The sequence below is a fragment of the Engystomops pustulosus genome, chromosome 8 (genome assembly GCF_040894005.1).
Source record: "Engystomops pustulosus chromosome 8, aEngPut4.maternal, whole genome shotgun sequence".
Lineage (NCBI taxonomy): Eukaryota > Metazoa > Chordata > Amphibia > Anura > Leptodactylidae > Engystomops > Engystomops pustulosus.
The window spans coordinates 47,197,413-47,223,099 of record NC_092418.1 but is presented as its reverse complement, the minus strand read 5'-3'; positions in this window follow the sequence as shown (position 1 = coordinate 47,223,099).

Below are 25,687 nucleotides of genomic sequence, written 5' to 3'. Positions count from 1 at the left end.
CCAGAAAAATTAAATACATAGAGTACTATAGCCAGAGCCAGTTGGCCCTGGCAAAAAAATAGCCAGTTTCCTCTGCTTTAGTGTACAAAGAGGAGGAGAAGGAGGACAATGAGGAGGAGGAGGAGGAGTGGATCAATTATTCAGGTTGAGCTTCCTTCACCTGGTGGAGAATGGAAATGCGGAGAAATCCAGGCTTTATTCATCTTGATAAGCGTCAGCCTGTCAGCGCTGTCAGTCGACAGGCGTGTACGCTTATCGGTGATGATGCCACCAGCTGCACTGAAAACCTGCTCGGACAACACGCTAGCGGCAGGGCAGGCAAGAACCTCCAAGGCGTACAGCGCCAGTTCGTGCCACATGTCCAGCTTTGAAACCCAGTAGTTGTAGGGAGCTGTGTGATCATTTAGGACGATGGTATGGTCAGCTACGTACTCCCTCACCATCTTTCTGTAAAGATCAGCCCTACTCTGCCGAGACTGGGGACAGGTGACAGTGTCTTGCTGGGGTGACATAAAACTGGCAAAGGCCTTGTAAACCGTACCCCTGCCAGTGCTGGACAAGCTGCCTGGTCACCTACTCTCCCTCGCTACTTGTCCCGCAGAAGTACGCCCTCTGCCGCTAGCGCTGTCAGAAGGGAAATACTGTTTCAGCTTGTGCACCAGGGCCTGCTGGTATTCATGCATTCTCACACTCCTTTCCTCTCCAGGGATGAGAGTGGAAAGATTTTGCTTGTACCGTGGGTCCAGGAGAGTGAATACCCAGTAATCGGTGCTGGAATAAATTCTTTGAACGCAAGGGTCACGGGATAGGCAGCTTAGCATAAAATCTGCCATATGCGCCAGAGTCCCAACGCGCAAGAATTCACTCCCCTCACTGGCCTGACTGTCCATTTCCTCCTCCTCCAACTCCTCCAACTCCTCTTCTTCTGCCCATACACGCTGAACAGTGAAGGACTGAACAATGGTCCCCTCTTCTGTCTCGCCAACATTCTCCTCCTCATCCTCCTCCACCTCCTCCGATATGCGCTGAGAAACAGACCTAAGGGTGCTTTGGCTATCAACAAGGGAATTTTCTTCCCCCGTCTCTTGTGACGAGCGCAAAGCTTCCGACTTCATGCTGACCAGAGAGTTTTTCAACAGGCCAAGCAGCGGGATGGTGAGGCTGATGATGGCGGCATCACCACTGACCATCTGTGTTGACTCCTCAAAGTTACTCAGCACCTGACAGATATCAGACATCCACGTCCACTCCTCATTGTAGACTTGAGGAAGCTGACTGACCTGACTACCAGTTCTGGTGGAAGTTGACATCTGGCAGTCTACAATCGCTCTGCGCTGCTGGTAAACTCTGGATAACATGGTTAGTGTTGAATTCCGCCTCGTGGGCACGTCGCACAACAGTCGGTGAGCGGGCAGTTGGAGGCGGCGCTGCGCTGCCCTGAGAGTGGCAGCATCTGTGCTGGACTTCCTGGAATGCGCACAGATGCGGCGCACCTTCGTGACCAAATCAGACAGATTGGGGTATGTCTTGAGGAAACGCTGAACTATGAGATTTAACACATGGGCCAGGCATGGCACATGTGTCAGTCTGCCGAGTTGCAGAGCTGCCACCAGGTTACGGCCGTTGTCACACACAACCATGCCTGGCTTCAGGTTCAGCGGTGCCAGCCACAGATCAGTCTGCGCCGTGATGCCCTGTAATAACTCTTGGGCGGTGTGCCTTTTATCGCCTAGGCTCAGCAGTTTGAGCACCGCCTGCTGTCGCTTAGCGATGGCACTGCTGCTGTGCCTAGAGCTACCGACTGATGGCACCATGCCCACGGATGGTAATTCAGAGGAGGAGGTGGAGGAGGGGTGGGAGGAGGAGGAGGAGGCATAGTAGGCCTTTGAGACCTGGACCGAGGTAGGCCCCGCAATCCTCGGCGTCGGCAGTATATGACCAGCCCCAGGGTCAGACTCGGTCCCAGCCTCCACCAAGTTAACCCAATGTGCCGTCAGCGATATATAGTGGCCCTGCCCGGCAGCACTCGTCCACGTGTCCGTGGTCAGGTGGACCTTGTCAGAAACGGCGTTGGTCAGGGCACGGAGGATGTTCTCGGACACGTGCTTGTGCAGGGCTGGGACGGCACATCGGGAAAAGTAGTGGCGGCTGGGGACCGAATACCGAGGGGCGGCCGCCGCCATGAGGTTTCGAAAGGCCTCGGTCTCTACCAGCCTATAGGGCAGCATCTCCAGGCTAAGCAACTTGGAGATGTGGACGTTGAGGCCTTGGGCGTGTGGGTGGGTTGCGCTATACCTCCTTTTGCGCTCCAGCGTCTGGGTAATGGAGAGCTGAACGCTGGTGGATGCTGTGGAGGATCGTGGAGGCGAAGATGGGGTTTTCGCACGGGAGGTGTTTGGGCAGGGGTCCTGGGCAGGGGGCTGACTAGCAGATGACACAGGGGAAGGAGCAGTGGTGTGCCCGGCCGGAGGTGAACGGGCTTGGTGCCATTGAGTGGGGTGTTTAGCATTCAAATGCCTGCGCATACTGGTGGTAGTTAAGCTAGTAGTGGTGGAACCCCTGCTGATCCTGGTTTGACAAAGGTTGCACACCACAGTCCGTCGGTCATCCGGTGTTTCTTTAAAGAACCTCCAGACTTCTGAAAATCTAGCCCTCGCCACGGCAGCTTGACTACGGGCAACATTTGGCGCTGATGCACCAGCTCTGGCCCTGCCTCTCCGTCTGGCCCCACCACTGCCTCTTCCAACCTGTTCTGCTATAGTACTCGCCTCCGTCTCAGAAGCACTGTGTTCACCCGGCCTATCAACCCAGCTTGGGTCTGTCACCTCATCATCCTCCGATCCCTCAGTCTGCTCCCCCCTCGGACTTCCTGCCCTGACAACAACTTCACCACTGTCTGACAACTGTGTCTCCTCATCGTCCGACACCTCTTTACACACTTCTTCCACTACGTGAATAATGTCATCATCACCCACAGACTGCGACTGGTGGAAAACCTCGGCATCAGAAAATAGCTCAGTTGCAGCAGGACAAGTGGTTTGTGACTGTGGGAAGGGTCCAGAAAACAGTTCCTCAGAGTATGCCGGTTCAAATGCCAAATTTTCCTGGGAGGGGGCAGACTGGGGGGAAGGAGGCTGAGGTGGAGGAGCTGGAGGAGTGCCGATTTCGGTGACATGGGTGGACTGCGTGGAAGACTGACTGGTGGACAAATGGCTAGAAGCATTGTCCGCAATCCACGACATCACCTCTTCGCACTGTTCTGGCCTCAACAGTGCTCTACCACGAGTCCCAGTAACTTGAGACATGATGAACCTAGGGAGTGTACCTCTGCGGCGTTCCCCTGCTCCCCCATCAGCAGGTGGTGTCTCAACCCGCCCAGGACCACGGCCTCTGACCCCTGCAGTAGTTGGATGCCCACGTCCACGCCCTCGTTCTCTACCCCTAGCCCTCGGGTTAAACATTTTCCAAATTAAAGTGTAAACTTGAAAAAAAAAATTTTTTGTGTTTATTTTTTTTTAGTTTTTTATTTTTTTTAACAAAACGATGCTATCCTATTGCTATGGCTAGTTTCTAACCTACACTGACAGCACACAACTGGATTTTGTGCTTTGCAAGATGAGTTTGAGCTATAAAATGAAATAAAGGTAAAAAAAAAAAAAAAATCAGCAGACTCTGCCTAATTCTAATCAAACCCCTAATAAATTGTCCCACTTCGGTGTTTGAGGTGGATATGTGTGTCACTAAGAGCTAAACACAACGGTCGCAGGTCTCCCAGCAAATTCCTCACAGTATGGTACTAGCTGCACTACTAGTGCCAGCAAGCCCAGCCACAAGCAAATAATAAAAAAAAAAAGTATAACGTTATTGTAGGCCTAAGTAAGCCGTTGGGGTTCTCCTATGGCTATTTTGTAGCCTACAATGAGAGAACACTGCTTTGCAAGATGAGTTTGAGCTATAAAATGAAATACAGCTAAAACAAAAAAAAAAATCAGCAGACTCTGCCTAATTCTACTCAAACCCCTAATAAGTTGTCCCACTTTGGTGTTTGAGGTGGATATGCGTGTCACTAAAAGCTAAACACAACGGTCGCAGGTCTCCCAGCAAATTCCTCACAGTATGGTACTAGCTGCACTACTAGTGCCAGCAAGCCCAGCCACAAGCAAACTAAAAAAAGGAAAATATAACGCTATTGGAGGCCTAAGTAAGCCGTTGGGGTTCTCCTATGGCTATTTTGTAGCCTACACTGAAAGCACACTGCTTTGCAAGATGAGTTTGAGCTATAAAATGAAATACAGCTAAAACAGAAAAAAAATCAGCAGACTCTGCCTAATTCTACTCAAACCCCTAATAAATCGTCCCACTTTGGTGTTTGAGGTGGATATGTGTGTCACTAAGAGCTAAACACAACGGTAGCAAGTCCCCCTGCAAATTCCTCACAATATGGTACTAGCTGCACTACTAGTGCCAGCAAGCCCAGCCACAAGCAAATAATAAAAAAAAAAAGTATAACGTTATTGTAGCCCTAAGAAGGGCTGTTGGGTTCTTGTAGAATCACTCCTGCCTAACAGTAAGCTAATAGAACACCCTAACGCTTTCCCTGACCAGCAGCAGCTCTCTCCCTAGCGGCATCCAGACACAGAATGATCCGAGCAGCGCAGGCAGGGGCTAGTCTATTCCAGGGTCACCTGATCTGGCCAGCCAACCACTGCTATCGACATGTAAGGGTACCACGTCATGCTGGGTGGAGTGCAGAGTCTCTTGGCTTGTGATTGGCTCTGTTTCTGGCCGCCAAAAAGCAAAACGGCGGGAGATGCCATTTTCTCGAGCGGGCGAAGTATTCGTCCGAGCAACGAGCAGTTTCGAGTACGCTAATGCTCGAACGAGCATCAAGCTCGGACGAGTATGTTCGCTCATCTCTAGTGGTAAACTTCCTCTAACTATATAAATTAGTAATAGATCCCCATGAGACAAAACAGATAAGGATGGAGGGACTCCTGAATAGACTTCTTTCACTTAGGATTCATTCACATTGGCGTTATTATTCATGTCTTGTGTTTCACTGATTTCCATGGATGCCACACAAAGTCATTCATTTCTATGGGTGTTTTAACATTGGCTTCTATTTTCTCCGAGCCATTGTCCGTGGAAAAAATTATGAAACATGTCCTATTTTTTCACTGATGCAGATCACAGAAGGCAATAAAAGTCTATGGGTCCGCAAAAAAACTGACGCAAGATCTGTTTTTTTTTCACTGATAAGGTTGAAAAACCAGATGTGACGTCCGTGCTTAAATGTCGCACTATCCGCAGTTGGCAGGATAGATGGTGTTTATTTGTGTGTGAACTGTGGCTTAGTGTTTGTGTTTGGATTAACTGAGCCACACCCTGCTTCTTGCATTTCATACCAGCCCAGCAAGGGTTACTAGCCTGATGGACAGTTTCCCCAGTGTGCTGCTGGAGGCGTGTCCGGGATCGGCTTTATATACCTGCCTATTCCTATCATACTTTGCTGGCTATTTCAAGCCTTACCTGTGTTTCTAGTGCTCTTTCTATCTTGTTTGGTATTCTGTGTTTTGTATCCAATTCTGTACCCTTGCAGCCATCTTGGTTTTGACCCGGTTTGTGTTTCTCCGCTTGTCTGTGGCCTGTATCTGGACCTGACCTGTACATAACCCGCTTGATCCTGACCTGTATATAACCCGCTTGATCTTGACCTGACCTGTGTACAACCCGCCTTAAGACCTGTATATAACGTTGTTTGTCCGTCCGTATCGCTTACCTCCTAGTGTTATCCCGCTTTCCCTGTCTCAGACCTGTGTTAGTATTCTGTGCACAAGTGTGAACACTGGTCTATTCCTGTATTCCCGTTACCTGTCCACTCCACCATCCAGCAGCTGCCAGAAGAAGTAAGTCTTCCCTTTCATCTTATAGGGTCGCTCAGGGACCGTCAGTTTGGTTCCTGATAGTGGGTTCGCCCTTATCAGGGCGGTGTATCTGCTTTAGGCAGGGCCTTAGCCCGCAGGGACGTCGCAGGGTGAGTTCGCCACCACTTACCTAGTCTGACAGCTAGCGCTAAGCCTGGTTGTCGTTGCGTGTTTGCTTGGCATGTACTGATACCAGGTGTGATATTTTCAAAGTAATGTGAAACCTTCAGTTTTTTGGGGGCCACAGAGACAAAACAGGGACAAAACGGAAGAAAAACATAGACACAACGGAGACAAAATGCAATGGATGCGCAACTGAAGCTGAACACTAATGTCAATGTGAGAGAGCCCTTAGAATAGGTGGATCAGAATGAATTACTGTAACAATAAGTGGTGGAGTGGGAATGTCCACAGTCACATGAGTGTCTTATCTTTCTGTATATACAGTACACACTTTTTTAAGCAAAGCTTTGTAATGATAGTTTTTTAATTCATCTTTTTGTTATGAAGATGCAACCTCTGATCACCAAGGTCTGTTCAATTCAGATGTGTTCTTACACACATATATTATATATTATTTGTATTTATTTGTTTGTCTTGTTCCATTCTGAACACATTTTATTCACATTGCCTCTTTAACTAAGTTTTTATTTCAATTGTTCAATTGTTTTATATGTGCCCCTCACTGTTCTGGCAGGCCAATGAAAGCTCACTGTGTCTAATATAGCTGGTTATATGAATGTATTTTGTACCTGACAAACTTTTCCATCTCATTTCTTCTTTAGAAGCATTGTCGCATCAGCTATGATTGTTCTTACTGGGTTTTACATTAAATCAATGAAGTTGTTATAGATTTCCTGTCTCCATGCAAATCACATGCATGATACACATAAATATGTAATATAATCATAAAGATGCTAACAATAAACGCACAGGTAATCCTGGACTGATGGGTCATGTATCAGTATATAAAGCTACAGAACTGAAAGAGTCACTGAGTGTCAGCATAAATTTATTTAATAACAATGATTAGGCGCACGGTAAAGGAAATGATGTTTAAAGTTACATTTGCAAAGTATTCTTATTAGCAATCTTTGAGAACCCCAAATCAGTGCAGAACACCTACTGTGATCCTCACTATGATTAATGAACTCTGCGGGCTTCCATGTGCAGCTTGCAATTAAGATGTTTCTCCAGTTTTTATCTTTCTAAGCAATGCGTGGACTTTTGCATCCAACTGTGTTTTTTCTTATAAAATACAAGTCTAAATTGATATCCTAGTGTACAGCCAATATACAATTAAGAAGTTGACTTAAAGTTGTGTAGATGAAAAAAGAAAACCAAGAAAATTAAGATGTATAAATTTGCAATGAAAACCAAGAAGTGCTAGTCAGTCCAACATAGGCATTATTGTGTAGAAGTGTTATACGTAGGGTAAATATTTATATATATTTGGCAATGATGGACATACAACACATATCTGAAAGACAACAGAAATGCCTTGAAATCAATCTGCAAATGGATTGGCTCTAAACCTACAATAAGAATACTGAGGAGATTAATCGGAGGTGATTACTACAGAGACAGAAAAAAACTGGAACAAGATTCAGTTCTAGGCTGGAGTAGAGGCAAGTGATGCAGTCAGCATTTGCTGTATGATTCAGGAACAGATACACTGTGAATATAAAAAGAGCGATAAAAGAAGCTACTGCTAGCACAACCAGGATGCATTCAAGTACAAGAGACGAAAATAGAATACAGAAAGACTAAGATCCTGAACAAAGCTGGAAATCTATAACCAACGGTACATTGCTGTCCTGACACATATCTCTCAAGTCTCTCTCACTGATTGAAAAACCATCTATGGTTATTACCGTAGGGAGAGGTTTATAGATGCTAGACATCCATCACCCAGGGAAATGAGGGATCAGGCATGCTATTTCTCTCAATTGCAGACAATTATGGGGGTTACCCAGGGGAGACTTGAGGCAACCATGTGCTGTGTGCTGTTTATTATTTGTAGTTACCACCTTCAAGTCTAGATCTCTAAATCCTTAAGGACAAGCTCGTTCCAATTTCAAGTTGTTACTTACTGCAATCCAAAATCCACAATGTTTTTATTTTTTTTTTGTTTACAGAGCAGTATGAGGGCTAGTTTATTGCATTTCATAGTGACACCATATAATATCCCATGCAATGTACTAGCAAGCATGAAAAAATCCAAATGAAGTGAAATCGGCAAAATAAAGTCAGTTGCATAATTTTCTTATGGGCTTTGTTTATTGGACAAGCCAGTCCAATCAAGACATTGCTTTAATAGTTGGGTCAGTTTTTATATACTTTATGATTCTTAAAAAATTGACATATTCAGGTACATTTTCTATGGGAGCAACTGTCATATTCATTTATATCATTTTGGGACCTGTAACCGTTCAGTGATAGAAAGGTTGTACATCTCCAATTTTGTAGCTGACAGGAGATTAGCCAGCTGTTGCTGGAGCTCTCTCTATTTTTGGAATTCTCTTCAATTTTTCCAGCAGAGCTTAGAAGTAATAAACAAACTAAAATATCCTAAATAGTAAAATGTCAAGTACAAGCAGCCAAAACAACAATCGTTTCTTAGGCCTACAATAAATTGGCTTTGCATAGATGTGCAAATATATATTTTACTAAGTGCACAATGGTTCAGCCTACAGATACACAGATATAATAATAACTAAGGATACTAGAAAGGCCTAAGATGAAAAAATAGGCATTCACAGGATACAAAGAATGCACAGGCCCCTGTAGATGTCCAATCCCTCAATACTAACAGAAAAAATATGAATCACCCCAGCAATAGGTATATAAGTAAGATGTTATAGTTATATTATATGCTCTGATAAGCAGAGAATCATGTCATATGTAAGTGGAAAATAGAGACTGGAGGAACCATCTGGTGTCTATACAAGTGACTACAATGAATGAGGCTTACCCGTGAGCATTATGGTGGGAGGTTAAGGACAATTCTAGGAGGCCACTGTATATACCCTGATGTGCGTTTCACACCTATTGCTTCTTCATGAGACAGAGCTTTACATTTTCCCCTTAGCCTCAGTGTTCATGAAGAAACCTATATATCTACCTTACTATACCCAGGGTCGCTCACATTAGCTGTAATATAATCCACCATTGGTGCTACTCATTAGATAAATGGATAGATGAATCTCAATAAATCCAAATAAGACGCAGATCACTGAAAGCAATAGCATCATTCTTAGGACATGAATGGTACTTTAGATCACATACAATCATGCAAAAAACGAAATATTGTACATGAATAAATAACTAAATCTTATTTTAATGGAATTTCAATGGAAGAAATTTAGGTTTTGCTCTCAAAGCTTTCTCCAAAATGTGCACTGTACTGCCAATACAAAAGTTTAGTGTAAGGCTATTATTTCATGTTCACCATTGTTAGTCTTGGCTATAAAAGCCCTAGGTTGTTACTCTGGCCTCCATTCAATGACCAGGATAGTAAACCCAGGATTGAAGTCACTGGGGCACATGTATCTTTGTTTTTTTGTCTGTGGCTTTTCTTGTGTGCTTGTCTTTTGCTCTTTCTTCAGCTCTTATGTATCTTTGAATCTGGCTGCCTGTGATACATGTGTCTTTATTGTTTCTTTCTCTTAACCTGTATTGGTCACTTGTTTTGTGACAAATGAAGGCTCTTTGGGCAAAGATACACATCGGCGTGTTTCTTGACACCTGGGTGTAGGCACAAAATAATGTGTAAGTAACTGCTAAAAAGGCAGCAAAATATAAAAATGTGCATAAAGAAAAGAACAAGGTAAAATAAAGATACATGTCGCCCACTCAATAAGATAATCACATTTTATTATAGAAATTATTATAAGAGAATCTTGAAAATGTTATTGTGTTCTTATCTGATGATTATTTATAGTGTAATGAGTAGGCAGATGGTAGATTACAAAGTAGGTTGTTATATATGAATTATTAAAGTCAAAACTGAGATTTATATAATATGGACACTCACATAGCTTGCCAGCAGATGGACATTGCCTGAAGCCTTGGAGTGGTGCCATAAAAGACTTGGTGATTGATCATGGGTCACCTATGTGCCCCTTCTCAAGGAATATCCTGTGCAATCTCCACAGGAAGGGTTTATCCATTAACTTGGGGCATATATCAAAGGCATCAATTTCCTGGTGCTCAGGAGAGCTGTGTTGTTGCAGGCCCAATTCTATTAACTCTGGAGGGCAATAAACAAACATCTGGTGTGAAAAGGTAATACAAGGACACTTTCCCAGGGGCAGCTTTATTGGGTCAGGTGGGCATTAAATACCATCCATGGGAGGTCACCCAAGCCATTTGGGACAAAGGCCTGAGGAAAAGATACCAATTCCAAGTACGAGAGCGCCATCCTGAGGAAGGAGTAAATGACGACACCAAGGAGGCCAATATCCTATTACCGGAAGCTGATTGGCGACAAGTCATCATGAAGGCCGGAAGATATCCGAGTAGGGGTGGAGTCATGGGCGTCTGTGGGTGTGATTGTGATAGCAGTTGAGCTATATATGTATAGTCAAAGAGTAGTCTAGTACTAACCTACTAATGATGTATATAGTCTTGTGTCTGTTAGTCATGTAGTCTTGAGTGTAGTCAGATACTGTGTGTATCTGTAAATCCCAATAAAGGACATTGAGGAGGCATTTTATATTGTATTATTTTCTTTTTATACTTTGTCATCTATTATACCTTTTTAATTAAACAAGCCTTTCTCCAAGTTTGGACTCTGCATCTTCAAGGAACAATTCTTAGTTAGAGCAGGTAGAAGGATAACCCCCAATTTTACATAGGTCAGTGGGGAACCCATAGTAAATAAGTCAGAGTTTAATAAGTCGGTCAACCCGAACCACATTGAGATCAATATGGACCTGAACTTTGTGACCACAAAATGGCTGTAAATTGTGAGTGATAAGTGGTAGAAGGCTGCAAAATGGGGGATATAACAGAACAATTGCCCTGAAAAAAATGGGGTATGGAAAGTACCTAATAAAATAGAATTAGAATTTTGAAAAAGGTGTCAGAACAGTCCAGGGGAAGGAAAAGGAGGTTTAGGTGGATGTGGTAATCTAAGTGGAAGAGGTGAAGGAGGAGAAAGCCCACACTTGATACAGCCAAATCTCATGGGATCCACTCCTGGTTCATCTTAATATTCATTATTGTGATGTCCTGTATATTTGGCAAGAAGATATGTTGATGTCTTCCATGCAAAATCTAAACATGACAATTTAAATATAAATTTGACAAAATATGTAAATAACTGAGTGTAGTGAAAATTGAGTGGAGAATTTTTTAAGACATCTCTGTTGAGGTGAATGTGGTAGGTCACCTCCAGACATCAGTTAATTCATTTTTGCATGATTTATCAGCACATCTTCAGTATATAATCAAAGCCATCCCAGTTGGTCAATTCCTCAAGATGTGGTTAATCTAAACTCACTGGCCACTTTATTAGGTACATCTGTCCAACTGCTCGTTAACACTTAATTTCTAATCAGCCAATCACATGGTGGCAACTCAGTGCATTTAGACATGTAGACCTGGTGAAGACAATCTCCTGCAGTTCAAACCGAGCATCAGTATGGGGAAGAAAGGTGATTTGAGTGCCTTTGAACGTGGCATGGTTGTTGGTGCCAGAAGGGCTGGTCTGAGTATTTCAGAAACTGCTGATCTACTGGGATTTTCACGCACAACCATCTCTAGGGTTTACAGAGAATGGTCCGAAAAAGAAAAAACATCCAGTGAGCGGCAGTTCTGTGGGCGGAAATGCCTTGTTGATGCCAGAGGTCAGAGGAGAATGGGCAGACTGGTTCGAGCTGATAGAAAGGCAACAGTGACTCAAATCACCACCCGTTACAACCAAGGTAGGCAGAAGAGCATCTCTGAATGCACAGTACGTCAAACTTTAAGGCAGATGGGCTACAGCAGCAGAAGAACACACGGGGTGCCACTCCTTTCAGCTAAGAACAGGAAACTGAGGCTACAATTTGCACAAGCTCATCGAAATTGGACAGTAGAAGATTGGAAAAACGTTGCCTGGTCTGATGAGTCTCGATTTCTGCTGCGACATTCGGATGGTAGGGTCAGAATTTGGTGTCCACAACATGAAAGAATGGATCCATCCTGCCTTGTATCAACGGTTCAGGCTGGTGGTGGTGGTGTCAAGGTGTGGGGAATATTTTCTTGGCACTCTTTGGGCCCCTTGGTACCAATTGAGCATCGTTGCAACGCCACAGCCTACCTGAGTATTGTTGCTGACCATGTCCATCTCTTTATGACCACAATGTACCCAACATCTGATGGCTACTTTCAGCAGGATAATGCGCCATGTCATAAAGCTGGAATCATCTCAGACTGGTTTTTTGAACATGACAATGAGTTCACTGTACTCAAATGGCCTCCACAGTCAACAGATCTCAATCCAATAGAGCATCTTTGGGATGTGGTGGAACGGGAGATTCGCATCATCGATGTGCAGCCGACAAATCTGCGGCAACTGTGTGATGCCATCATGTCAATATGGACCAAAATCTATGAGGAATGCTTCCAGCACCTTGTTGAATCTATGCCACGAATAATTGAGGCAGTCCTGAAGGCAAAAGGGGGTCCAACCCATTACTAGCATGGTGTACCTAATAAAGTGGCCGGTGAGTGTAGATATGTGGCACAGGATAGTGATCTGGAGCTGCATTTTGTTGATAGAAGCTATAGCCATAGAAGATGAAAAATGTTTATAGTAGGGCAAGTAATCTCAAACCACACTGTTATCAGTATCAAATAATACATCAAAAAATTGATTTATCTATACATATAAAAGCCTTCTATTATGCTTCTTGTGGTGGCAAAAAGGCATATATTGACCTTATATGCAGGGATTTCAAAGTCCATGAGAGAGAACACATCCTTAATATAGAAAAAGTGAAATAGATAACAGCTCCAGCTGGCCTAAATGAACAGTTAAGCTTCTCATTTTTGTAACAAACACCTGTTTTATCTTGTGTGTTTTTGTGATATTTTATTATCTACCATATATACTTGTGTATAAGGCGAGTTTTTTAGCACAAAAAATGTGCTGAAAAACCCTAACTAGGCTTATACTCGAGTCAAGAAAAAAAACAAAAAGTGTACTCACCTTCCGATGCTTCCCCAGCAGGTCCTCTTCCATACATCGCGGCTTTGGCATCTCTGTTTCCCTGTCTGTTGCAGGCATCTGACGTCAGCTGCATGCTGACATTCTAATGTGTGCACCGCATACTACGATGTCAGAGAGCGGCTGACATCATGATGCCTGTGACGGACCGCACGAGGACACTTAGCCAATGCCGAAGCTGCGATGGATAGAAAAGGACCTGCCGGGGGGAGGGGGGGCGTCAAAAGGTCAGTACACTTTTTGTTTTTTTCCTACATGCATTATATTGGGGCAGGGACTGATGGGCTATATACTACAGGGGGCTTGCAGGCTATATACTAGAGGGGGCTGGCAGGCATACACCAGACTGTCATTGTTTATTATTATTATTATTATTATTATACTCTTTTATGCCTAATGTACAAAGGATTTTTACTATACCATTATTATGGTTCTAAGTATACAATTTTATTTTGATTATATTTTTCTTTTAATTTTGGTAATCACAATATCCGTATATTTAGCCTTTATATACTTACATAGTATTAGATATTTTCCCACTGTTGACGTGGAGCACATGCATGAGCACCATTGTTCTTCCGCTCCGCCGGACTTTTCAGTGCATGCGCATGACTTCCTGGCCCTGACATGTGAGGGAGAATGTTATGCACATTAGCGCTGTCCTGACAGAAATGGGAAAGGCACTTGGATCGGAATCATCAAGTCACTGCTGAAGGAGCTTCATGAACTGGTGATCCACACAAGGTTTGTCACGAAAGAATGCAGTAAAGCAGTAACGCCTTAGGATACAATCTGCAAAAGGCATGTTGGGGTATTGCCGGTCATGGGAACCATACACCAGTGCACATGTTTGTACGCCACGGTTGTGGGATGCTAGGGGCTTGAAACTGCTTGATTGGCTGCTCAGCAAGCACTCACCAAGCTTGGTACAGACCCAAAGATTTTTTTTTACAAAGAAAATTACTAAGTCAACTGCTTTAAAGGTTAAATTACAGCACTCTTGTACTTTTGGAGGCCTAGATGACGTGATATTATACACACGAAAACCTTTCTTTATATGCTACCATTTTGAAGGAAATATAGAATGGCCCAATTTAGTATTGAAAGAGGTAAAGAGTGGTCCAGTGGATTTTTATAAGTGCCATATTATAGAAGTGTACAAGTCAGATATCTAAATTTATACTTCTCAGTACAGTTGTCAAGATAGCTGACGGGGTGCTTACAGCTTTGCTCTCTATTTGTCAATACCTGAGACATTCTCCTCATATGTGCAGACATGATAAATAGTATAATAATATAATATCATAACATCTGCTTTCCACTGCATCCAAAATGAAGATCTGAATGTCTTAAACGACCCAATTTACCACTTGTGAAATGAATGAAAGTTGCCGCTCAGTCGCCTATTCTTGAAGACACCGTGATTAGCAGCAGTCTTCTTGTTTGATCAAATGAAGAAAAAAAGGAGAATTAGTGTGCACTGTGACAACCATGAAATATATTCACATTTCCCTTAATTGTGCTTTAGAAAAGGGGTTTTAGCATAGCTCCTGCACGCCAGGGATGACATTATCTTGATGATCAGAGATTGTATCCAGGTTTTAGCTCTATGCATTAATGTAGTGCAATCTTCTCACTGCATACCAAATGAACATTTCAGCAGCAGGTTTAATAAAGTGCTTTACTGTCTTCCAAGCTTAGGTAATGAAAATGATTGTAAGTAGAACAGGACAAGGTTAGGACATGTTTTTTTTTAGTTTCTATGTTGTTAATTTAAATACCTTAACTTTGAAATATGAAGTGGCAGGGAGACTATGTGCCATATTTATCAGGTCTTGTAAGCCTGTAATCTTGTGTACAAACCCTGAAATTGGTGCACTTCCAGGCACACAGCAATGGCCTGTAGCCTGCAATTCTACACCCGAGCCTCCCGATAGATCCAGAGGCTACCAGGGGCATGGGCACCATACATATAATAAATGTGGCCATATTGTCAATTTTATCAAGAATGAAGAAAATTTGTACATGATTAGTTGTGTAATATATTGAAAAAACTATTCTGGTTGAGATTGTTGGGAGGGGGATTCAGGGTATGTAATATAATAGCCCAACAGAACCTTTAGGCTTGTTATGACCCGACAAACTTTATGCTATGTACAGCTGACACCCAACAGAAACGAGCAAAAAAAAAAATCTAAAAATCCAACTAATAAGTCTTCAATTTGTGAAAAATGTGCATGTATCCAAGGAAATAAACATGGCTTTGGATAAAAATTTGTGATGTCATGCACCAAAATGTAGAAGGCAATTTTGAAGTTTTAAATAACTCAGACAACAGGAGGTGCAGTCCTTCCCATATTAACAGGAAGTAACAGGAATAAGAATACAGAATATTTTTTTTTAAATATTCCACAGTGCAATGTCTCACTACGAGCTCAGGAACACTACATCACATGTCCTGACCAATCAGCCAATTAGCAGATACCCACCCCCTGTGATGTCACATGCTATCAGAGCCACTATAAATGACAGATACTGTTCAAACTCCACCATTAGATTGCTGACTGGGCATGAAGAGAGATGCTACGTGCAGGGAGAAATCAGACTGTACAGTGCAGGGATTAGAAGCAAAAGTGGCCCAGGAAAAGTCACTCACCTGTCATCTATGTGTTGATTATTATCAGGATTGGATTTGTAGTTATTATCAGGGGTGGATTAAGCCTGTCATGGTCCATCACTTGTATGAATATTATAACCTGCAGGTCTGGAATTCACTTCCAACATATGGTACTGGAATCAAACTTCTTGTGGAAGAACCTTGGAGGGCCTTCAAAGGTCCTGAAATGGCTTTCGTGTATATCTGTATGTATATAGATATATATGTGGATTTAATGGGTGAAGGTCCTCCTCGGTATGAAATTTTGTCGGTGGTTTGGGTGGCCATGGGCCCCCTCGAAGGCCTGGGCCCCAGGCAGCCACCTTTAATGTAACCCACTACTGGTTATTATGTACCTTTTGCAGAGAATAACTGGTTGTTGATGCAGACTCTCTTCTCCACCTTATCTATAGCATTAGGCGTTGAATCAGTCAGTAGAGTGGCAGTGCTGCAGTCTAACATGTCTGGGGTAGAAAACCTAGCTCTCCTAGCAGAATTTAGCTGTCATCAAACAGATAGTGCTGCAGTGGCAGATTGTTGCAGTGGCAGATTGTCCTCAAACACTGGGAGGGGAAAAATTCCTTATTCAGCAGTATGGGAATTTTTTTGTAAAACCAAATGATCACCCAAGTTTAGCAATATGTAGAAATTTGTAACCAGAAAGTGACACGTGGACAGGATGTTGATGATGGCACCACAAACACATGCAAAAACACTATCCAATGGCCTGGGAAAATGCAGCAAAAATGTAGAGATACAGCCTGAGACAGCACATTTCAGCACCCAGCATCTATTTCCGAGCAATCAGGATTCCTCCACTTCAGCAAGTGAAACCTGTGCTTTCATCTCCTCATCCTATTTCTGCCTATTACTACACTCATCAGCAATTGATCACTGAGGTGATTGCTAGGAAACAACAGTATACCTGCACCCATCCAACGGTGATGAAGCTGAAAACACACCTGGTCATCCTGCAGTCTCTTCCTTTTAAATGTGTTGGACTCTGCACTTTTCAGAGAAATCAGGGCTTATGCTAAACCAGTGTGTAGAGTCACTATTTTTCTTCCAAAGCTGTTCTGGTCATAAGCCTGTGCAGCAGAAAGTGGTCAAGTCCCTTTCAGTATTTTGCACAGTTTAAAGGGTATTCCCACAAGGAAAAGCTACAGGCAGATATGTTCTGTATCTGGGGAGCCACAGCAGAAAGGCATTGCAGATGTAGTGTCTTTTGGAATAGCAGAGATGTAGGAGAGCTGACTGTCATTGTGTGCAATATGCATCTCATGGATCTCAACATCTCTGATCTGTCTCATCTCTTTCTATGTGTCAGATACTAGAACAATGTTCAGAAACTAAATGAAAGAGTATATAAACCTGTACCCTGATAATCTAAACACGGTGTCAGCTCACTGAACTAGATGGATCATAATGTGTCTTCTTAGAGAGTTAGATTATTCACAGTCTGCATTTTGTAGGTGAGGAGTCATAGCAAATTGATATCCATTGTAAGAAACTAATTATACCCATTACACCAAATACTACTCCAACCATGAAGGATGATAAGTGATGTATGTGCTGCCAGATGACAAGGTTTCATAACTCCTTTAGACCAAAAGCAATTGAACTCTACAACAGGTGGATATGTGGAGCAGCTAAATTAACTCTCCATCCCCCTCCCCAAATCCTTACATCCAAAATATTTAACTTGGTTTTCATTTTTATTGTATCGTTTACTTTTTTTTCTGCATTTGCATCCTTGTTCATGTCTATGTAGGTTATTTTCATTATTGTGTACAACCAATGCCGGAGCTATGTACACTGAAATTTACTGTGCCTTGTAGCTTGTATTTTAGTTGATTTCTGTGTTGGAAATCACATGCTGCACTTATTGTTAATATTTGAATTGAAAGTATGATGTGCTGCCCCAGTGTGGATTCCCAAATAGTGGTTCTGCCGATTTCATAATTTGTTTTGGGACTTGGTGTGGGAGAAGGGGGTTCCACGCATCAAGTTAGAAAAATTGCAGCTCCTCAAACACCAGGGTGGTCTGGCACTGCCAAACGCATGGGTATATTACTTAGCAGCCCAGTGTCAACATATGAGTGGCTGGGCCAGGGAGGAATGCTGTTGCACTTGGGAGGTGACATGGGCTCGCTAGCTGCACTGGATGCAAAAAGATTTCAGGGGATTGCTAGGGCTAGACCGACGTTGGGGTTGCTGCAAAAAGTGTGGAAAGTATACAAAGGTTTGCTGGGAGTAGAAAATTATACTAAATACACGCCCTTGTGGAACAATCCCATCTTGGGGGAAGTGTTTATTCTGGAGGATATGCAGAGGTGGGGTAGCAAGGGGGTTTCCTACTTGTACCAACTGTAATCTGATGAGGTATTGAAGTATTTCCAGCAACTAAGGGAGGATTTTGAATTGCCACAGTCCTGGTTTTTTCAATATTTGCGGTTGAGACATGCTTTACAGACACAAGCTCAATCCGGTTCATTGGAGATAGGCTCTATGAGAGTGTTGGAAGGGGTAGTTAAGGCTCAAGGGACTAAAAGGATAATTTCCCTGCTGTATGTATTCTCTCCAAAGTATTGGGGGATCCTATGGCCGAGAATAAAAGGAGATGGGAGGAGGAAGTTGGGGCATCCTTTGGCCGAGACTAAAAGGAGATGGAAGGAGGAAGTTGGGGAGCTATCGGAGGAAGAATGGACGGAGGCGACGAGTTCTCCTAGTATCTTATCCATGAATGTTGCACAGAGGAGGTCTCAATTGTTCTTACTGCACAGAGTATATAGGACGCCATATGTACTATTTAAATGGGATTGAGGGAGGATGCAAGGTGTCCCATGTGTCAGGAATAGAGGGCAGACAGATGGCATATGGAGGTATGGAGGTATCCAATTATATTGGAGGCTCTATTGGATGCATGACGACTTGGTGGATTAAGGGAGAGGTGGCAGACCAAAGAGTTGTTGGGAGGGGGTGGTTGGGTGGACCTGGGGAATGTTCTATGTATTTATACTGAATATACACTTGTATTAATATGTACTGAATACTGGCAGTTTGTAATGTGCTTATCTATGCTATAAGTGAAAACAATAAAAGTTTCTGATTTAAAAAAAAAGTAAGCATGATGTGCACATCTACAAAAACTGTTTGAAACTTCTGAATTTTAACTAGGCCCATTTGTCTACTTCTTCTTTGACCTCTAATGAGGAATAAAGCACTGAACATCTTAGTGTTGAGAATTATACTTAGTAGTGGCTATACTTGACACTTTACAGCTCTACAGCTCTAATGCACGTCAAAGTTTGCCTACAACATACGTTTTTTTTTCTGCAGCTCCAGGTTGACAAATTCAGTTGTGCTGAAAATGTTCCTTTCCAAAATCAAACGCACTTGTCTTTACAAGTTTGTTTGACTTTTCTTGTCTCTCTTTCTTACTTGTACATCAAGAAGAAACGGCAGTTGCTTAGCAACACACATCAGATTTAACAATAAGATGGTTTAATTCACTTTTAAACACCTTCAGTTTTATGAACTTCGCTTTACCGACACATTATTTTATATTAAGCACTTAATTGTTGAATATAAAAAGAAGTGATGGGGAATATTTATTAATATGTAGGAATTAAATGTTAGAAGTTTATCACAAATAAACTTAATGCTTAAAGAACCTCTTGAGAAATATAAATGAAATGACAAATGATGGATTTAAAGAGCACCATAGTACATTTGTTAAAAGATGACATGGTGGCCTTTCTTGTCTTCTCGTGTAGTGACTTCATATTCCCCAGCTCTTTACAGATCATGGGGTACATATACAAACATAATAAGACACTGCAGGGTAATAACATGGCTGAATGAGGGCCATGCTGACGAGAGCATAGAGTCTTTGAAGCAGAAGCCATGACACAGAAGGTAACAGCATAAATAAATAATGCTAAAAGAACAGTCACCAGCCTCTATCAATAAATACAGAAACCAGGGTGCATCAGTCTGCAGAGTAACCTGTTTAATGGTATAAGGCACCATATAGATGGGAGGAGAAATCAAAGGAGGTTATAGAAAAGAAAGTTACAGTTGATTTTGTTGACTTTCTGGCTAGAGAGCTGAAAGGAAAAGCAAGGGAGCACAGGATGCTTCAGCCCAAAAAAGTACAGCATCCTCAGGGGAGGAGCTGGTGATCCTAAGTACCAAACACTGCAGAGATATAGAAGAATGAGAAGAGAGTAATTTAACATTGAGGAGATTATTGGAGACTTTAGATTCAATATTTATCAGAGTATATAATGTGGAAACCAGATTGTGTCAAGTAGTGAGTTACCTGAGAGAAAATGGATTGGATGAGAATAGACTTAAGCGTTCCAGGAGTTTGGAGATGAACAGGAGATTAGTATCTGGTTGGTAGTTAACACCACTGGGTGGATCCATGGAGGGCTTATTAGTAATGGGATTACAACCTTGTTAAAAGGAGAGAAAGAAACCCAAAAAAAGATAGTGGTTAAACATTTTTGTGAAGTGGAAAGTGACTTCTGGGGAGAGGGGTTGTATGAGATATGAGGGAGTACAGGTAGTGGGGAGAGCAGAAGAAATTAGCCTGTATCATTCTTCCTGACTTGCTGAAAGGGAGAGAGTGGGCAGTATGAAATACAGGAAAGAATGGGATCCATGGAGTTTGGTTATTGGGAAATATCCTGTTGTATACAAGTGGCTGCATTTTTAGTACTTAGTTTGTTAGACAACATTGGTGAAATAGACCTGTTTGGCACAATGAAGAGCAGAGTTATAAGCTGTTAACATAAATCTGTAAAGTCTGCAGATGTACGCAATTTTCTCTATGGATGTTTGGCAAACTTCGAACACTGCTGATTGAAACAGGTTTCGGCCTTGTGCCAAGGTTAAGTGCACCTGTGTTGAAAATGATGCTATTGACAATAAGGTTATACAGGTTACTAGCATGGTTAGGAAGGGTAAAGGAGGACATAGGGGACATAGATGACCACAAGATTACTGTGAGTTGGTGACTTTTAATGGCAGAAGGGTTCCAGTATGTATAATGGGATTCTGAGAAGAGGTCAGTTTGGCCTGTTCTGCAATGCCATGTACTATAGGCACAGGGCAGGATGGCTTGGTGATCAACAGTTAAAACCACACAAATATGTAAATAATGGTTTCAGAAACATCCATCAGACTTCAACATAGAGTGATTTGGCACCGCACAGAAGAGTACAATTGTCCCTGCTTTTTACCAATCCACAACAAGATTTCCTTGCAGTTATAAGACTTGGCAAACCCAAACCAGGAAACTTCTATGATGAAGTTTTTGTGAAAATATTCAGGACTTATTCACATTGAAAGACATTTATCATTAGGTAGGGACTGTGTTCCAGTTTAAATTCTGTCTTGGCCCTTAACCCCTGTCATGTACCTAACAAGCCTTGCAAGCCCATCTTTATGGACTTCTGGTCAAAAATCCCTACACTGAATAGGGAAAGATGACCAAACACACAACAGATAACAGACAGACAAGTAAGTCAGAATTGGGTCAAATCTAAGATTGCGGCGAAGCAGAGAACTGAATAGCAAAAATGATGGCCAAACAACGACGCAGAGGTCAGATACACAGTATAGCAAAGCAATAGCAAAACAAATATGGGGAGGTATCCTGAGAACTATACTAAAATCAGCAATGGCTAATAGAAGACATATAAAGGAGTACCCTGATACAATCCCCAGCTGCTGAGTGGAATGGGCGTCCATCACGCAAGTTAAGGCTATATTCACACTGCCGTTGCCCGCCCGTACCGTACCGTAGCGGGCAACGGCAGTGTACGGGGAGAGGAGGAGGAGGTGAGCGCAGCTCACCCCCGCCCCTCTCCATAGCAACCTATGGCGCACGGCCTCTTATTACGGGAAAAGATAGGACAGGTCCTATCTTTTTCCCGGGTACGGAACGGTACGGTGCCGCACGTGTGCTGCACCGTACCGCTCCCGTAGGGTGCCGTGCGCCCATAGGAGTGTATGGGGGACGTATATCGGCCGTATATACGTCGGCCGTATATACGTCCCCCATACGTTCGTGTGAATGTAGCCTAAGTGTTTGTCGGACAGAGCTGAGCTGCAGAGGAACCAGGTGTGGTTCAATCAGTCCCAATACAGCAGCAACCTTAATCAAGTCCATCTAAGTTACATTGTGTGGACCGAAGATGATGATGTCAGATGTTATACATTGATTAAGGATTGTAGCAGGTAATGTCTTTCAGCATACACTCACCGGCCACTTTATTAGGCACACCTGTCCAACTACACGTTAACACTTAATTTCTAATCAGCCAATCACATGGCGGCAACTCAGTACATTGAGGCATGTAGACATGGTCAAGACAATCTCCTGCAGTTCAAACCGAGCATCAGTATGGGTAAGAAAGGTGATTTGAGTGCCTTTGAACGTGGCATGGTTGTTGGTGCCAGAAGGGCTGGTCTGAGTATTTCAGAAACTGCTGATCTACTGGGATTTTCACGCACAACCATCTCTAGGGTTTACAGAGAATGGTCCGAAAAAGAAATAACATCCAGTAAACGGCAGTTCTGTGGGCGGAAATGCCTTGTTGATGCCAGAGGTCAGAGGAGAATGGGCAGACTGGTTCGAGCTGATAGAAAGGCAACAGTGACTCAAATCGCCACCCGTTACAACCAAGGTAGGCAGAAGAGCATTTCTGAATGCACAGTACGTCGAACTTTGAGGCAGATGGGCTACAGCAGCAGAAGACCACACCGGGTGCCACACCTTTCAGCTAAGAACAGGAAACTGAGGCTACAATTTGCACGAGCTCAACGAAATTGGACAGTAGAAGATTAGAAAAACGTTGCCTGGTCTGATGAGTCTCGATTTCTGCTGCGACATTTGGATGGTAGGGTCAGAATTTGGCGTCAACAACATGAAAGCATGAATCCATCCTGCCTTGTATCAACGGTTCAGGCTGGTGGTGTCATGGTGTGGGGAATATTTTCTTGGCACTCTTTGGGCCCCTTGGTACCATTTGAGCATCGTTGCAACGCCACAGCCTACCTGAGTATTGTTGCTGACCATGTCCATCCCTTTATGACCACCATGTACCCAACATCTGATGGCTACTTTCAGCAGGATAATGCGCCATGTCATAAAGCTGGAATCATCTCAGACTGGTTTCTTGAACATGACAATGAGTTCACTGTACTCAAATGGCCTCCACAGTCACCAGATCTCAATCCAATAGAGCATCTTTGGGATGTGGTGGAACGGGAGATTCGCATCATGGATGTGCAGCCGACAAATCTGCGGCAACTGTGTGATGCCATCATATCAATATGGACCAAAATCTCTGAGGAATGCTTCCAGCACCTTGTTGAATCTATGCCACGAAGAATTGAGGCAGTTCTGAAGGCAAAAAGGGGTCCAACCGGTTACTAGCATGGTGTACCTAATAAAGTGGCCAGTGAGTGTATATCCAAGTTATACTATGAAATACCAAAGTGACACAGATGGCTTTAATAGACACATTTCTTTACCTTCAACAAAGAGTTTATTCACATGAAATTTCCAGGGACCAGTCTTTTTACATTTACTCAAAATTCTAGAGAAGTTATTTGAAGATACTTTCATGTTTCATTAATACACAGCAAATGACGGTAAGCCCTAATTGTTTTGAAGTGATATCTAAAAGGACACAGGTTAGACATATTTGTCTTCTTATATCTATTTGAATAGTCCTTCAGGTTTATTCACTGTACATCTTTACTCATTACATAGCCAGAGGGAAGACCTTGAGCCAGAAATGTTCAGCTTTATTATACTTTGTATGTTCTTTAATAAATGACTTTTTTAATTCTTTACAGAACCCTGTGGAGATTTTTCAGCAAAATTACTAAAAGCTTTAAAGTACTAAACTGCAACATATTTCTTACAGTGAATGAGTCTTTGGCCATGCTCTAGGTTTTATTCCATCTAAGCAAAATGTGCAATCTATTAATTTGAATCCATACATACCCCATCCCCCGCAGTTCCTGCTGCTGGACATGTCCCTGGTTTATCATGCTTGATAATAAGTGTGTAATCATCACTATATTTAGTTTTTTAGTCGGTTGCTTGCAGTGCATCTAGTATGGCCAGTATGTGGGAGACATCATCTCACTGAGGCAAAGTGCTGCGGTGGCAGTTACACACATCATTACTATGCTAACAGAGCAAGACAGTCTGTTAGAACATCACTGGGACAGGACCATAAAAGGGAGGAGCTGTAACTTAAAACTGAGGGATCATGGGACTTGTAGTTGCAGTTGGTGGCCACCTTGTAGATAACTCCACCCACTTTGGAAAGCCCATATAATTTTGTGAATCATAAAAGCAAACTATTTAAGTTCTGTTTTGTGATTAATGACATTGAGGTTTGTTGTATTGATTTATTTATAATAGTATAGATTTTTGCATCAGATGTTCATAATGCCGGAATAACCCTTTAAGTTATTCACTAAGTCTAGTACTCTGCATATCTTGGATGAAGAGAGTTTTAGGGGGTTTTGTTTAGAAGGGTGAATGGAAGGCAATTGCAGGCCTGTAGAATTATTGAGAGATAAACCTTAAAGGGCGTGAAATAAAGGAGACAGCAGTAGTCCAAGATGGTCAAACACTATAAAACAAAACGGTTATACTAACCTTTATTTACAGAGGCTCAGTGGTGAGGTTAAGGGTTTCCAGTGTTTCCGGTATTTTCCTCTACTACAACGCGCTGCATGTATTGAGATAATAAAATTCTTTAAAATGGTTCTTCTTTATTCCATTGAAATGTTATAAAAGATGTGTTTCAAGCCCGTAGTGGGCTCTTTATCAGTAACATAATAAGTAACATATCTTTATGCTATGAAGATATTCATGGAAAGGTCCTTTGAGACAAAGCAAACACTAAGGTTTTGCGTGTTGTGCCAGTATGTGCAACCACCTTAGGTGAGCAACATCCAGGTGTGTAACATGAGGGGGTGCATGTGCGGCCCATGAGCTTCTAGTTAAGCCACTGGCAACATCCTATAGGGCCGCATGGGGGCTCAGTGGTTAGCACTACAGCCATGCAGGAGTGGGGCTCTGGGTTCAAGTCCCATCCAGGTCAACATCTGCAAAGAGTTTGTATGTTCTCTCCGTGTTTGCGTGGGGGTCCTCCGGTTTCCTCCCACACTCCAAAACATACTGGTAGGTTGATCAGATTGTGTGCCCCATTGGGACAGGGACTGATCTGGCAAGCTCTGTGCATCATTGTGTAATCTGTGTGAGCTTTATAAATAAAGGAATATTTATTAATTATCTTATATCTCACTTTGTATACCAACAGTATTACGCTATTGGCACCACTTTCTGTTCCCATTCTATATAGCATACTTATTTTTCCTTCAGTGGTGATGTTGCATTGACTTTTACAGTAGACACTAAAAGCTATACTACCCTATTAAATTATCTGACCCAATATTGTATGATATACTATACTGCTCAGCAACCCTGTGATCCGTATGTAGGATTGTGCAGAGGGTCATAAAAAACATAATTTTACTCTCCTTGATGTGGCTTTCAACAGTTTTAAAATCTCAGACATTATCTTTACATAAAACTCTCTGAATGATACTGTGTTTTGCAAAAATTATTTGTAATTGCACACATTTTAGTGATGGCCTTTAAATGATCTTTAAACAACATTTTGGCTATCCATGTATTTTTTTCATTTTAGTGTTCTTTTAAATTTTACATGGAATTTGACACATAGTCCAAGTACTTAGGCGTTATACCGCACGCAGCTATTTCAATTGTGAATTTCCGAGTTAATTTTTGAGATAGTGTTGATTTCATGTGATTACCTCTGCTGTGTTTTT